At 42.1% G+C, this 15,072-nt stretch overlaps 1 protein-coding gene across 3 annotated transcripts in view; it reads right to left on the reverse strand.

Moving 5' to 3' along the window:
• Positions 1–15,072, reverse strand: part of plcb3 (phospholipase C, beta 3 (phosphatidylinositol-specific)) — a 57,235-nt gene that overhangs the window by 22,692 nt on the left and 19,471 nt on the right. The window lies entirely within an intron of this gene.

A 15,072-nucleotide genomic window follows, 5' to 3' on the forward strand; every position in this document is an offset into this window, starting at 1 on the left:
TCAGTGAAAAATATAAAGCATTTGTGTCTCCAGTTGTGTTGTTTTTTTGCACGAGTCTGCACTCGTTTATGTTGTCAAACATGTCATTTTCATTCATTTTCCATGTTCTGCTCATACTGTATGCTCTGTCCAACATGACAGCAAAAACATTTCACAGTATTTAAACTCGTCCCTTCCTGATTCCTATGTCATTATTACACTCGGGTTGTGATTTTACCGCCCTGCAGACCGTCTCCTCCCCCGGGATTGGTTGTGAGTATTAAAGGTCAGAAGTGTTGGACCAATTGGATTAAACTCTGTCTCAAACCTTGTCCTCTGATTGGCCTGTGGAGAATAACTTGCTTCCTGGGGGAATAAACCACTTCTGGGTCTGTAGGACACACATTTATGTGCGCACGCACATGTCTTCTCTCCCACAGGCCATGGTTTCATTCTGCCTTTGCCATGGTGACTCCTTGGAGACCACAGAAATGAGTCTACAAGTTGGTCTGCGGACTGGGTGCGCGCGCGTGTCCTTAACAGTTAACATTTTTGCACTCTAACACACAAACTCAACACCAGTGATAATGCACGCAGACATATCCTTGATGTGCAGGTCGCAACTTGTGAAACATCCTGACCTGTTGAGCAAGACGGGGTGTGTATGTGTGAGCGTGCAAGCGCATGTGTGTCTGTGTGTGGAAGAGCCTTGCAAGTCAGTGCACATTGGATACACAGAACGCGAGAAAACCTTCACGCAGGATGAGTACGAATGTGTCAGCATGTGATCGGCAGAATGTGCCAAATGAAATCTGTGTTTTGCCACTAGGTCGTGTTTCCAAGTGCATGACGTGGTGTGTGAGTCTGTGTGAAGGTCGATCTTCTCTGAAAGCACATTCCTGACATATTCCATCCTTCTGCCCATTTGGCGCGTGTGTGCATCCGTGTGTTTCAGTGTGTAATATTTAAGCTAGTAACGGCAGCTGTAGCGCTCCATTCATCTTTTCTGTGCAAACACCAAACACAGCTCACTCTATTTATCACTTCAGACTCAGCTGCGGGCTCATTACTGCTCTGAATGAGTCGGGTTATGAGTTTTCCAGGAGCTATGTTGTGATAAAGTGCTATAAATTACTTTAATTTACTGTTTTTGCTCGACCCAAGAATTTTTCCTCAGCCTGCCGTGTGCACTTATGCTTCAGTTAGCGATTTCCTACATTTCCCAGAATGCACACCACCTCCTTTTACAGCGATTACTGTGAACTTGTTGCACTCTCCTGTGGATTACACAGGCAGGTGGCTGACAAAGCGTTCCCACCAAAGAAAAGCTGAGGCGCACCCTTCAGAACAATTCATGTTTTATGTATGTTTCCGCGCACTGACGCCAAGGAAGTGATACTAAACTGTCGCTCTTTCGATAAGTGAATTATTTTAATAAACCACAAAAGCACTAATGTAACGTACTGCTGCGTACTATTATGTAAACTAGTGTAAAGACTCCACTAAACATGCAGTACCTTAATGTGACACCGCTTCCTCCGCTGTGTGGGTTTGTTTTTTTGTTTTTTTTACAAGCTCAACAATGAACTGTGAAGTTCAAATTTCAGGCCAATATCAACAACACATCATAAACTTAAAGAAATGACAGCTTAGAAATCTACAGGCACCTGCAAATAAGAATCAAGTGATATGATCCAGATCTCAATGTTAAATATTAAACGGACCATTATTACACCAGCTGTTGTTTAAATAACAAACTTTTAGATAATGTTCAGTGTGCCAGGGAACCGAGAAGAAGGCTTACCCGGCATCTTGAATCTCACACTCCACCCCAGGGCTGGCTAGAGTCCCGCTCACAGCCACACAACTGATGTTTGAAATGATTCATTACATCACAGGAATACAGTCTGATTTTCGCATCTGGGCCCTCCAGAGCTGCGGAGCTGACATGCCAGAGGGTGAGATGGGAAGCTCTGCAGCTTAAATAGATCAACAAAACTGGGAGGCTGTGTTTGGTGTATGACATGATGACAGCGAGGCATGTTAAGAGTGTATAAAGTAGCGTCGCCGAAAGGATTAAATAGAAAATTGTCCAAAGCGACCACCCTCCTGATGCAACGCTCCCCATTTATCCGGACAGTTGGAGTACACAGACTTGTGACAACTTCCCCCCTCCCCAGCACATTTCTTTCCCCTCATAATCCAAACCATCATGCCACTCCAGTTCAACAATAAAAGACTTATTATATGGCAACAAGAACAACAATATACTACAAACAAAAAGTGGGTAAGAAAGAAGAATCACACAAGCTGAACTGAGTCCATCCAGTGTCTGGGATCTCGCAGGTAGAGTCAGGCCTGTTTTTGGAAGAACAACTCTTCCCATTCTTACCTACAGTAAGAGGAGATGAGTAGTTGTCTGTTTTGTCCACGCAATACAATACAAGCAACGCCCAGGAGCCAATCTGACTGGCACAAACACGGGGAGGAACATAACCTGTCTCGTTTAATCAACAGAAAACATGTAAATCTAAAAGCTGATGTTTCTTTCTTTACTAAAAATTAACCAAAAACTCTTAGGCTTCTCACTTTTTTATGTGGATATCGGTATGCAAAATATAACTTTAAAAGGTGGACGTCGGTTGACTTTCCACACAGAGCTGGGTTAATCATTCTCATAGCAATGGGGGGTGGGGGGTTGTAGCTCAGGCTATGTCTTAATGTTTTACTGTTTGCATGCAGAGGTGAGTTTCCAGCAATAACTAGTAGGTCAGTCTATATTTAGTCACTGAAGTGAGTACAGTAAAACGCTGCCGCATTGCGATTAGGGCCTTGTTCACTTTCACTCCTTTCCTTCATTTCTTTGATTGACTTCCCGCTTCCCCTCGTCTGTCCCTCCTCCCCGCCGTCCCCCATTCATTTTCTCAAGATTAGAATAATATGAAAGGGCAACTAAACAATCAGGGGAGCGCCACTCCTTTCCTGCAAGTGTGTGTTTGAAAGATCACCGCTGCTAAATACGTCTCAAATGACCAATCACAGCTCCTATCAAATGGCACACAATGACGGCATAAAAGGAAACTGATACCTCCTGAGCGCTCATACATGCACACTAGCAGGGACAGCTAGGCCAGGACGGCGTGCGTATCCACCCTAGACTTTTCTGGCTGGGACCCAACGGGCCAATCAGTGCACAGCAGTGGAGAGGTAACAGACAGAAGAGGACTTTAAAGGACACAGAAACAGCAGAGACGTAAAACAAAGAGAGCTTTAAACTGTTTTATGGCTCTGATGGGAGACTTGGCAAGGTGTTTATAGAAGGAGGACGGGGGAACACTTAATACCCCTGTGAAGCATGGGACAGCTCTATAACTCTGTCATTTTGTTATATTTTTTCTGTCTATACCAGTTTGATCCCACTCTTCCACTCTGCCCGTCATCCTCTATTAACTTGCTTTCTTCCTCACTCAGCTGTTTCATATTTCTGTCGTCTTCAGAGTGAAAATGAAAAGCCGGCAAACATTAGAGCGAGAACGCGAACGTTCACATTTCAGCCACTTAGCAGGAGATCTGATCCAGAGTGATTTATAATGCGTGTTACTGTAAAATCACCAGAGACGGAGAAAAAATGCTGAATAAATGGAAAAATTAAGACGGAGACAAACAATAAAACATGAAAGAGAACCGAGGTCCGTCCAAATGGAAAACATCATCGTTTATGGAGACGAAAAACAAGACTGAGAGGGGACTTGAACACAATGAGCACCGCACAGTGTCTCACAGTGCAAATAAAAACAGGGTGAACCGGGCTGAACACGCACACGAAAACTCGTAAAACACAAGAACAGTTGAACTAATCATGACTTGCTCATGAAACAAACACGCATGGATCAGTGCCGGGTTGAACAAGGCCCTCGTGTGCAGCCACCCGCAGCCCGACACACACTTAAAACTGAGTTTGATACTGAAACTGACATTACAGTCATACTCGTATCCTCAGCTAAATCTGAAACTGTAATCAGCATAAATCATTTTCCTGGGTTTGTCTACTTCACAAAATTTATTGTTTGCGTTGTTTCACAATGAAACCAGAACATCAGTGACATAGAAGCGCATGCAGTTCACGACCCATCACACTTCACAGGCCTGTAGAACAAGAAATTTGAACTGAGTTTGGGTGAAGACCCATTAAGGGACCATCGATTAAATTCTCAATGCTGTAAAATCTCAAATAAAAATCTCAAGTAGCCTATAAGCGAGACGGCCGGGTTTAACACTGTTAAGCATTGTTCAGGTGTGTGCTGTGACCAATTCTGAGATATTTTATATTGCAATTTGAAAGTTCTGTATATTAGCTGCCAGGCATGACTACTGAACAAGAAATTGAGGAAGAGGAACTGCTTTCACTTTGGTCTCTTTCATTTTTATAATCCTAGCCAAACCGGTTGTTGGCATGCCATCACATTCAGGCAGATACCTTGGTTTCTAAGTAACTGGTTGGGGAGAAATAGGTCCGAGTAGGGGCAATGACAGACTAACGATAGAAACGAAGTCAGGCAAGATGTTTGTCAGGCTAAAGTAGCTTAGCTTAGCCTAACTTAAAGCAGCAACTGTTGAATATATATTTAATGTGTTGATTAATAACTTTGCAGGTATATTCAGACCACAAGATTAAGTATAAACATGCAGGCAAGTAGACACAAACACCTGTATGTCTTCTACCAACTTTGAGCCGGTAGTCTGTATGTCGGCGAAAGAAGCAAATCTTTACAGATACTATGCTAATCAAAATGCATATTTGAGTGGTGTCTCTAAAGAAAGAGAAAATTAAGTACATCTTACAGGCTGTAAATGAGCCAGCAGTTTAACCAGATTACCAAATCAGTACCTGCAAGTAAAACAGAAAGAGTACACACAGTGACAGATATACCCTGAGTAGCCACAACTACAATTAACAAAGAACGAACTAATTGTTTGGGTTGTGAGTCGTGTTTCTATTTGCATGTGTTTAATTTTGTGCCATTTTGGCACATATTTTTCCTCAAAATTGACATTTTCTTAGTTTTTATTGTTATTAGAACAGTTTTAATAAAAGTTTGAGCTTGTTTAAAAAAAGAAAAAAGAAATTGTACTTGGACAGGGTTAAAGGGTAGGTAGTGGTAGGCTGCTGGGGAAAAAAATAGCAGTGGTATGTATAGAAGACGGGTTGTTTCAGCTTTCATGAAGCAATGGGTGGTAATTCGGCCTTGAAGGTTTATGCAATAAAATTCTGCAGGTGTGCAAACATTTGATTACTTACAAATCCCATTTCTGTACAAAGGCTGTGTTGAAACAATCTGAGTTACTATACCCTCTATATCTTTACTGGGAAAATGCTGTAGTGCAGAAAAAAGTGCTGTTTCACTATCAAATGGTGAGAAAGGAGGAGAGATTGGTCGGTTGGCGGTTCATTTTACAGCAAGATAATGATCCAAAACTTCAGAATAAAAGAACCAGACAGTCGGCATCAAATGACCTCGAAACCCCACTAAAGAGTTTTAGGAGGAACTGGACAGAAGAGTGAAAGCGAAGTACAAGTGAAACATTTATACAAATGTGTTTGCTCAGCTGTTGAGCGACTCAAAAGTTTATTTTCTATTTTATATTCAGAGATCTATTTTTAAAAGGCCCTTTTCATTTTCACTTCAGAGTAAACTGAAACATTACGCTGCACAATTCAGGAAACTGCAAAAGACTTGAGCAGTAAAGCCACACATACTGATAGACACAAACACATAGAGACAGGGCGGCAGTCTCATTAGCTACGCCGAGAGAACGACACGTCTGTCAAACAGAAACGCACACACGCACAAGCATCCGCTCACACAATGGATTCGATACCGTGCAGCGTCTCAGTTCTTCTTGCAGAGAAGAACTGAATTTTGACACCGTGCATGATTTTTGTCTGTGCGTGCGTGTCTGTGTGTGTGCGTTAGTGTCACTATGTTTCCGTCTATACAGGAGTTAATGGGAAGACTTGGTCCGCCATGTGCTCGAGCAGATAATGTCAACAGAAAATAAAACATGGGGAGGAAGCTGTCAAAGTATCGGCCAACACGCTCAACTTCCCCTGTGAACCACTGTGTGTGCGCATATGTGTGTGTAAAGATGATCAAGAGTGTGTTATGCAAGCCCCCAGCTCCAAGTTAATTCCTCTGGGGATGTCCGACTTGAGCAAAGATAATCTCTATTAGATCTCTACTTATACCTGCCAACAGTCATTTTACTGACAATTCAGTTGGTTCATTTACAGACACAGACACACACAGAGCTGTGTAGCTGCAAGAGGCTGTTACTATATTTCCTAGCCTGGCATATCCACACATATGCATGCACTCACTATTACCCGTTCAGCATACGGTTCTGGTTCATTAACAGCAACATTATTACCAAATGACCTCTTTAAAGAGATACGCACTTATTTAAAATCCCATCTCAGCCTCATCCACTGCCTAATGCCTTTTGTCATGTTGGATTTGCATGGTTCGTATCACTTTCACGCCTCCTGGGTGTTTTTTAAAAGTCACACCACACACACACACAAAATACCTGACATATCGGTGCAGGTTTTTGTTTGTGGTTTGTGTCCTACACGTCAGTCTGGTGAAGGCATGCAAAATCACCGACCAAACCGGAAGTCTGAGACACAGGTTACATCCCTCAGGGGGCAAATGTTTATAAGCCCAGGTGGTATCGATATGACACCTTAAAGCACAGGTGTCGAACTCTGTTTTTAGATGTGTCCTTGATCCAACACAGCTGATTTAAATGGCTAAATTACCTCCTCAACATGTCTTGAAGTTCTCCAGAGGCCTGGTAATGAACTAATCATTTGTTTCAGGTGTGTTGACCCAGGGTGAGATCTAAAACCTGCAGGACACCGGCCCTCGAGGCCTGGAGTTTGACACCCCTGCCTTAAAGGAAAGAAGGAAGAAATGACAAGTGGAAGGAGGAAGGACAGAAGAAGGGGAATTCAAGAAGAGGAGTAGAAGAAGGGAGGAGGGATGAGGGGGCAAAAAATTCCCCAGAACCCCCATGCCGCGTCTGAGCTACTTCCTGCCCACTTTCCCACGCCAAGAGAGAGAGAGATTAGAAGTGCTGTTCCCCCAAAAAAACAAAACAAAAGACCAAAAACTGGTGAGAAAATGTATGCATTGATTAAAATCTAGAGGAAGAACAAGGACAGAAAACCTAGACAGTGAGGTGGAACGCTAAAAGAAATGGAGATCAGAGAGGGAGGAAATGTCATCCTTCAGTTTATATTAGAGGAACATCTTTTGCCTTATCCCTCTGATAGCTACCAGCTGCCCCGAGAGAGAGAGCAACATGGGGAAGGGAAACGGCAGGGAGAGAAGGACAAATTGAAGAAGGATTAGAAGTGTAGACAGAGCTGAAGCCAAACGTGTGAAAGAAAGGACAGGCAGTGTAAAACTGAGCAAACGGGAAGATTAGTCATTGGGCGAGGTGCATTTCACCTCAAGCCAGGTGACAGCTGAGGCTGCTCTCCACCTGGATCGAAAGTACAGAACTGAATTGAGGTCAATTTTATTCATTGGAAATGATCATCCGTGCTAGCACTGTCAGGACTGTTACCAAACGAAAAACACTAAAGATGTGCGTTGCTGGTGTTGGTCTTTAAAACCATATGACTCATCACATCCCGCCACATTCGTTTCCCGTTTCTATTCTGTTTAACCCAGACATTTACTCTGCAGTGAAACAAATGGTAGATGGAAGTTGGATTGACAAGAAGAAGAAATGGGAAATCTCAGCCACGTTCAGTGAAAATATCACAGCTAGCCAAGTTCAAACAACTGGAAGGTAAACCAAAGACTGGAAGTGAAATATCTCAAACTGGGTGAACTTTATTTGCTTTGGAGTACTGAAGGGCTTCAAAACAAGTGCTGATTTATTAGCAGGCTAATCCATCACAGCATTTAATTAACCACTGGACATGCAAGGTGCACGGGTCACAAGCAACATATCGGCAGTATCGGTACAGCAGCCTTTATCAGCTGGGCTCTCGCCCAGAGTTAAACTTTTCTCAGCTTTGCAGAAAGAGATTAATGCAAATACCAGCCAAGGACGCCACAGATAGAATATGGAAGGATGGTAAATACATTACAGTGACTGGAACCTTGAATGTCCACTAGTGACTAGCCAGTGGTCACAAAGCGATGTGCAGTGGTTGAATATACTGGCAGATTTAACACACAGATTTTGGCTGTCAGTTTAGTATAAAAATAGCAATAGAGGACGACTATAAGAAAAAGGCGAAAACAGGAGTTTAAGGGGAAACTGGCACCCAGCTTCAACAGGCCTCAGTAGGACTGCAATATAAGATCGCAGGTTCAATGTTTTTTTGTCAGCAGTGTGAGTCGGGCTATAAATGTCCCTTGCTCCCTCTCATAGGATGGTTTCTTACAGCAAAAAAAAAAAAAATGCATAGAAACTAAAATGGCAAACAATAAACTTTTGACATTTTTATGTACTTATGGCTGTAGTTTAACATCCATCCAAATATGCTCCATTCGCCTCAACCTTACTGTTCTTTTAACCCCAGTAGCATCTGCATGATACCTAATTTAACCTCCTAAGACCCAAACTCTTTCATGGCATGCATTTTCAATTTCTCTTTGCTATTTGGGCTGATTGGGACCTGATGAATGTAAAAAACAAAGAATTACCTGATTTTCTTTTTTTTTTTTTTTTACAGATTTTTGCTTCTGAGAAAAATGAGATCCACATATGAGGACATTTGTTTTAAATTTCGATAGAACAGCAGCAGCATAATGTCCTCGTAAGTGGATATCAGGCCCTTTTAGAGCAAAATTTAGTATTTTGGTCTTGACACCTCAAAATGTGATGTCCACATATGTGGACGACAGGTCCTAGGAGGTTAAGACACAAATATAAAGAGGAGGAAAGTTTGACCAGAGGACAGCAGAAGGACACGCTGCAGAATTAGCAAGAAGTTGCAAGCATATGTTGTAACAGATGTGTGGGTATGGGATGTGCATGTGGATCTTGTGTAACCCGCGACCACTGGCATGCACTTTGCGTTCAGCATTTAGCCACAGCTATTTACTCAAGTGGGGTCTTTGGGAGTTAAGAATTATGGCAGGTCACAAGCCTTTACTGTTACAGATCTGAAGACGAACGATGACCGAAAGGGTTTTTTTTTTTTCCCCGACAGTGCTAAAAAGTTTTTGCTTAAGGGTTGGAAGGCTGCAATTCCTATTGGACCATAGCGGTCTGCTACAACATGCCTTAGGTTAGTTAAGTAAGGTCAAAGAAAACTTGTATTTGGGACGGTTAAATTTGCAGTGTGTGCTTATATGTTCTGAGGCATATCCTCCAACAACATGTTACTCATCATAATGTCATGGGAAAACATTTAATGCCTCCATAAATCCTCAGAAATGACAGGCTGATTACCAAAAAAAGAGCTTATTTGAATCCAAGCCAGTTTTTTTTTAATAACCATAAAAAAATAAATAAATTAAAAGTTTAAATTAGAAACTTTGCTGAGCTGTTATTTGCTCAAAGCAAATCAAGTAATTTGTTTTGGGGCCAAAACAACAAATGAACATGCAAATGATGTATAAATGCAATACCAAAAGAGTGTAAATAGCGGTTGAAGTGAAGTTGTTCTTTGACTAGACAGAGAAAACTTGTTGCTGGTCATGTTCCTTTATCTCAGAGGCAAAGAAAGGAGCACAGTGAAGTGAAAGACAGGGGGGAAACAGTGCAGACCAGTGCACGGTGGGGTGTGTCTGCCCACAACCACTGTGTACAGCGCGTGTGTGTTTGTGTATGTGTTTCTGTCAGCAACAGTTGGTCGTTATCGGCACTAGCAGAGTTGAGAATGGATAGACCCGCACACCAAACACCTCTCACAGAAGGATTTATTTAATGTGTGACGTTTCCCAGGACAAAGCTCTTCCACAGAACAACGGAAGACTTATGGGACATTCTGGGCTCCGAGTATACACTCATACGTCAGAGGTCTCATAAGCCGAACCTCTGGACGTTACACAAAGATGGAGAGAGGGCGATAACAAAGAGAAGGAAGGGGGAGGCGCAGAGGAAGAGATGTGAAAGATTGCTGTAGAAGGATGGAGAAAGAAATTATCAGCAGGAAGAAAATCGCCGTGAAGAAAAAGTGTCAGCAAAGAGACGGAGATAAATGAGACCCTGGAAAAAAAAGGAGAAAAGTAGAGATATATTTAAAGGGAAATGTTAAACAAAGCGAAGATTGAGACAAAGGTGACACAATGCAGATGGAGATAAGACAGGATGAGGAGAGAATTACCTGGGGAAAAGGTGAAAAGGCTCAAAGCGACTGAGATAAACCAGATTTCATGAGGAAAAGGTGAGAAAAAGGAGGCAGGTAATCCAAATAAAGTCAGCGCGGAATAAAAGGAGGGTAATAGAAGAGTGACGGATGAAGGAAGAGGAAAAGGGATGGAAACATGCTTCCCCAGGGCTGCACGTAGGCCAATATTTAAGTGGTTTGTCAGGGATGCTCTTCTCAACACAAGTTTACTTCTTTTCTTTCTTTCTTTTTCAAATCAATGGCCCCACTGCATCCTGGGTGGTCAGCTCCTCTTCGAGTTATTCACAACAACATCTTGGTGTCTCAAATTTATTTCATGTTATGACATTACTGTTGAGCTGCAGCGATTAGAAGAACTATATGCTGGGCGGGAAACGGAAGAGAAACTCTGCTCAAAATGAAATCCACAGGAGGGGTTGAGCTTTCATGCTTGCGTGCCTGTCCTAAATAAAATGCAATGTCACCTTTGTGGTACAACACATCCTCTTAAGTTGTTAGAAAAGTGCTTTTGACATTTTTGGGTTGCAGACTTTTTCGATGTCCTTCCAGGCCTTTGCTGAGATTCTAAAAATGACTCTAGTGAGTGATCCAGTTCCACTCAGTGACCACGGGCACCCTGAATTAAATGAATCAGGTTGATACAATAGATCTTGATCACGTCAACTGGGAAGAATCCTCAAATTAAATCCTCATAGATGACATTTAAATGATAAAGAGCAGAGTGGCAAAAATATAAAATGCACTGGAGAGCCAATATTTTGGGTGGCTCTATTCAGAGAAATGGGTTTCTTCCAGAATACCCTTGTCATCTGTGTAAAAGCGTATTAACTGTTCTCATTAATGATCGCTGGATATCTGTGTTGCAGTGTCCTCTTTCTTTTCAGCTCTGCTTGGAAATCTCCTGGGGAGTCGCAACGCTGAATTGAAGCTTCACTCTGGTATCGCTGAAATGACTACAGCCACTTTAAATTAGGACTTCTGTAAAGCCCGCGTGCATTTTTATACATTCAGGTGCATTCATTTTCAACAACACGAGCAACAGGACGTTTGCAAGGAAGATTTCCCCGAGCCGATTCTCATTTGCTGTTCATTCTGAGAAAAGCTGAAGAAACAAATATAACAGCACTGGCCAGTCATTTTCAACATTACATTCAACATAATGAGCAAACACTATTAGTCACTGCCAGTCTGACTCTATCCATGTCAAGGACACCAGCGTTTCCCTCTAATTAGCCTTGGTGGCCTGAAGGTTTTTTCGTGGCCGTGGTCATCAGAGAGCCGGATTCCCGCTACTGAAGTAAGAATGGGGACCACAATCGGCCTTAGTCATGCCAACACTAACAAAGACGAAAGGCAGCAATGAAAGAAAGGTCAAACACTGTGGCACACGAGGCAAATGAGGCGGCACTACCAGCGCTCGCTGCTTGCATTTCCAGTAAGGCAGAGGGGAATCTTCCTCGACTTAGGCATTGGTGTAATGGAAAGATAAAATCTGATATTATGAAAATCCATTGTTTGCATAACTGGGTTCACGCAGGCAAATGGACCGGAGTCGGCTTGACAGACAGTCCACCTAGATTTCTTTCATCACACTCACAGGGATTAAATCTAATCTGGCATTTAGTGCAATTTAGTTTAATGCCTCCTTTGAAATAATGTTCTTCTTATTTCAAAAAATAAAGAAAGAAAGAAACACCACAACGCAAATGATGTAACAACTAATCAGCCTTTTTAGCCTTTTTCCACACACACGGCTGGAGTTTCTCTGCTGTAGATCCTCGCGATTAGAAACACCCTGTTGGGTTTGGGTGAGGGCACTCTATTCTTAAATGGGTATAAAACAAGCACAACACGAGCTTGGCACTAGAGAAGCTAGTAAAAGACTGGAACTGTCCCACCCACTAAACAATCTCACGTGCAGCTGCACGGTGGTGAAGTCTAGAAAAGTTTCAGGACTACGGAGCATGTGTAGAAGTGTTTAGAGTCAAGCAAATAAGGAATCAGCATGTGTGTAACGGACGGCTGTTTATCATGGAAATGTTGTTTAACTCCTGTAAAGCCTGGACCACAAAATAACTGCTAGAAAATTAGATTTAAAAAACAAAAACTGAAGTGTTTTTATTGAACCTTTTGGCAACTTAGGAAGAACAAAAAGAAATGAAATATAAATGTGCCCATATGAGTTTTTATTTGCAACTTATTCAGGCTTTAAATCACACTGATGATGTAGAGGTCTCAAAAACTCTTCTAAATGAAACTCAAGCTCGAATTAATTCAATTGATTAGTAATGTGAAACTGGTCTATTTCACTTTGTGACAGAACAACATGGACTCAATACAATCCGGTCTTCAAGCAATGACGTATGAACCCTGCTCCCAGGTCCAAACTACTCTGCAATTATTAAGGCTGTTTTTTTAATGGTTTTAATGGTTTGTATCTTGTTATTTAATCTAAACAAACCCCTAAAAAAAGTCAGTGGATGGATTATATCAGTGGCTCTGACTGAAGTTTGGTCCGTTTACAGGATCCTGCCATACAATTGCATTTCTCCAAAACCATCAGGAACCCTCATGTTAACTTTTGAGTGTAAAAACGTTAACGTTCATCCTCCAGCGTCACTGTGCTAATGTGTTTATGTCATGCTAACCATAGCTGTGCAGCTAGCCACCACATAGCATCATATGCCAGCTAGCCAAACTTCAGTAACCCTACAAACGTGACTGCTGTTTAGTTTTCTGTCTGTCAGTTATATATGAAGTTATAGCAGAGCTGTGCGTTCTAATTTTTTCAGAAATCTCTCAGTCACAACATAGTATATTATGTTTAGGTGGAAACTAGCGAGCTAACTTCCTGCTAACTTCTAACTCTGTTAAATTTTATAAATCCTGTTTTCACAGACGCCTGTATTTTAAACTTAATTGTTACACCTGGCAGAGCAGCCAAACTGATCATTTTATTAAAGATTGAAAATTTTAGACAGTTTAACTCTCAGTGATGCCGCAGTGTTCGTTTGACTTTGGGACCTGAAGCGGAGTTTGGACCCAGAAACGGCTAATGGCGTCAGACTTAAAGACCGGATGATGTTCTTTCAAAGCGCAACATGTGATAAATCTGTGGGTAGGGAAAGAGTGTCCGGTCCACCTCTCACCTCTGCTTCAGTCTACACGGATCTCTGTCCAAACTCCTGGTACAATTGTGTTGTGGGTAATTTAGGCATCAAGCTTGCAAAAAGAAAGTGCATAGAGTGGCTGTATCCCAATTCAGGGTCTGCAGCCTTAAAGGCCGCATTTTAAGGCCGATTACGTCACAGCGACGCGACGAAGGCTGTCCCAATTCGAAGGCTGCTCGAAATGCGGCCCTCAAATGCGTCCTTCATTTCCCTGAATTTTAAGGACGTGGCGGTGTAGACTTCGTGGCCCAACATATCCCAGAATGCATAGCGCGGCAGTGGGTGTGGATAATTTTGCCGAAAAAAAACGGCGGATGAGGGGCGCCCGAAGAGTAAACTTTTAAAAGTAAGTACTGAATATTATGTCACTTATTTATGTGCAAATGTTTAATAACGAAGAACATTAAAACATTACTGTTGGCCACATGTCGGCAAAGTTATGTGACATTAGTGACGTTTGTACTAACTTGGTTTAAAAGCCGTTACTTTAAAATATACGCTGTTCAATAGCTGAGCTTAATCTTACAGAGAATGATCAAAGCTCATGTAGAAACAAACAAACACGTGAACAAAAGATTTTCTCCTTCATTTCTGTTAAACAAAGCTGTATGAAACGTTTCCAGCTGTTAGTATCATGGTTGCTAGGCAACCTGAGCAGCGCAACAGAGGCTAGGCCGTCCCATTTCAGAAGCATCGCACTTCCGGCCTTAGCGGTCTTTAAGTACGCGGCCCTTGAGGATCGTTGAGACTGCGTACTTTAAGGCTGCAGACCCTGAATTGGGATACAGCCAGTGTATCTATTATGATTTTTTTTCTTTAATGACTCCAAGAAAACTAAAGATGTACACTGTTTAATCAGTGACATTGGAAACAATGTGTTGTCCCTTTTCTCTCTTTCCTCAAATGCTGTCTCAAGTCATCTTCAGTCACAGTGAGCAGCTTTAACACCTTGTTGAAAACATTCAATGACTGACAATCTGACTCTTTGCTAAACAGTGTCACAGTTGCACCTCAGGCGACAAATGGCCTATTATCCTAATACCACACACACACACACACACACACACACATATATATATATATATATATATATATATATATAAGTAAGACATCAGGATAGAATGAGTATTTAAAGCTTGTGTCTGTTATGTGAATGCACAAACACATGCTGACACATGTGCAGGCCGACAGCGTGACGTGTGCTCTGGCCCAGTTATGCGCACACATGCAGTGCGTACACATACTGCAAAACACGCAGACAGAACCCAGTGATAATATTGGCTATCAACAGGTCATTCCTTACATGCCTTTTGGATAAACAGACAGCCAGAAATAAAGAGGGAGACGGTTTGTGCATGCAGAAGAAAGGGAAGGAGAAAAACAAAGTCACTGGGAAGGACTTTTGTTTGTGTGTAAGCGCGCGTGGGAGGGAGTTAATTGAGCTGCCCCTGTATTGTCATTTGATCCAGAAAGCCTTATAAAATGTACAGACCAGGCCAGCATAACTGGGATATACAGTTGTGTGAAGAGATGAGTAAAATGATA

Source organism: Neolamprologus multifasciatus, chromosome 3 (genome assembly GCF_963576455.1).
Source record: "Neolamprologus multifasciatus chromosome 3, fNeoMul1.2, whole genome shotgun sequence".
Taxonomy (NCBI): domain Eukaryota; kingdom Metazoa; phylum Chordata; class Actinopteri; order Cichliformes; family Cichlidae; genus Neolamprologus; species Neolamprologus multifasciatus.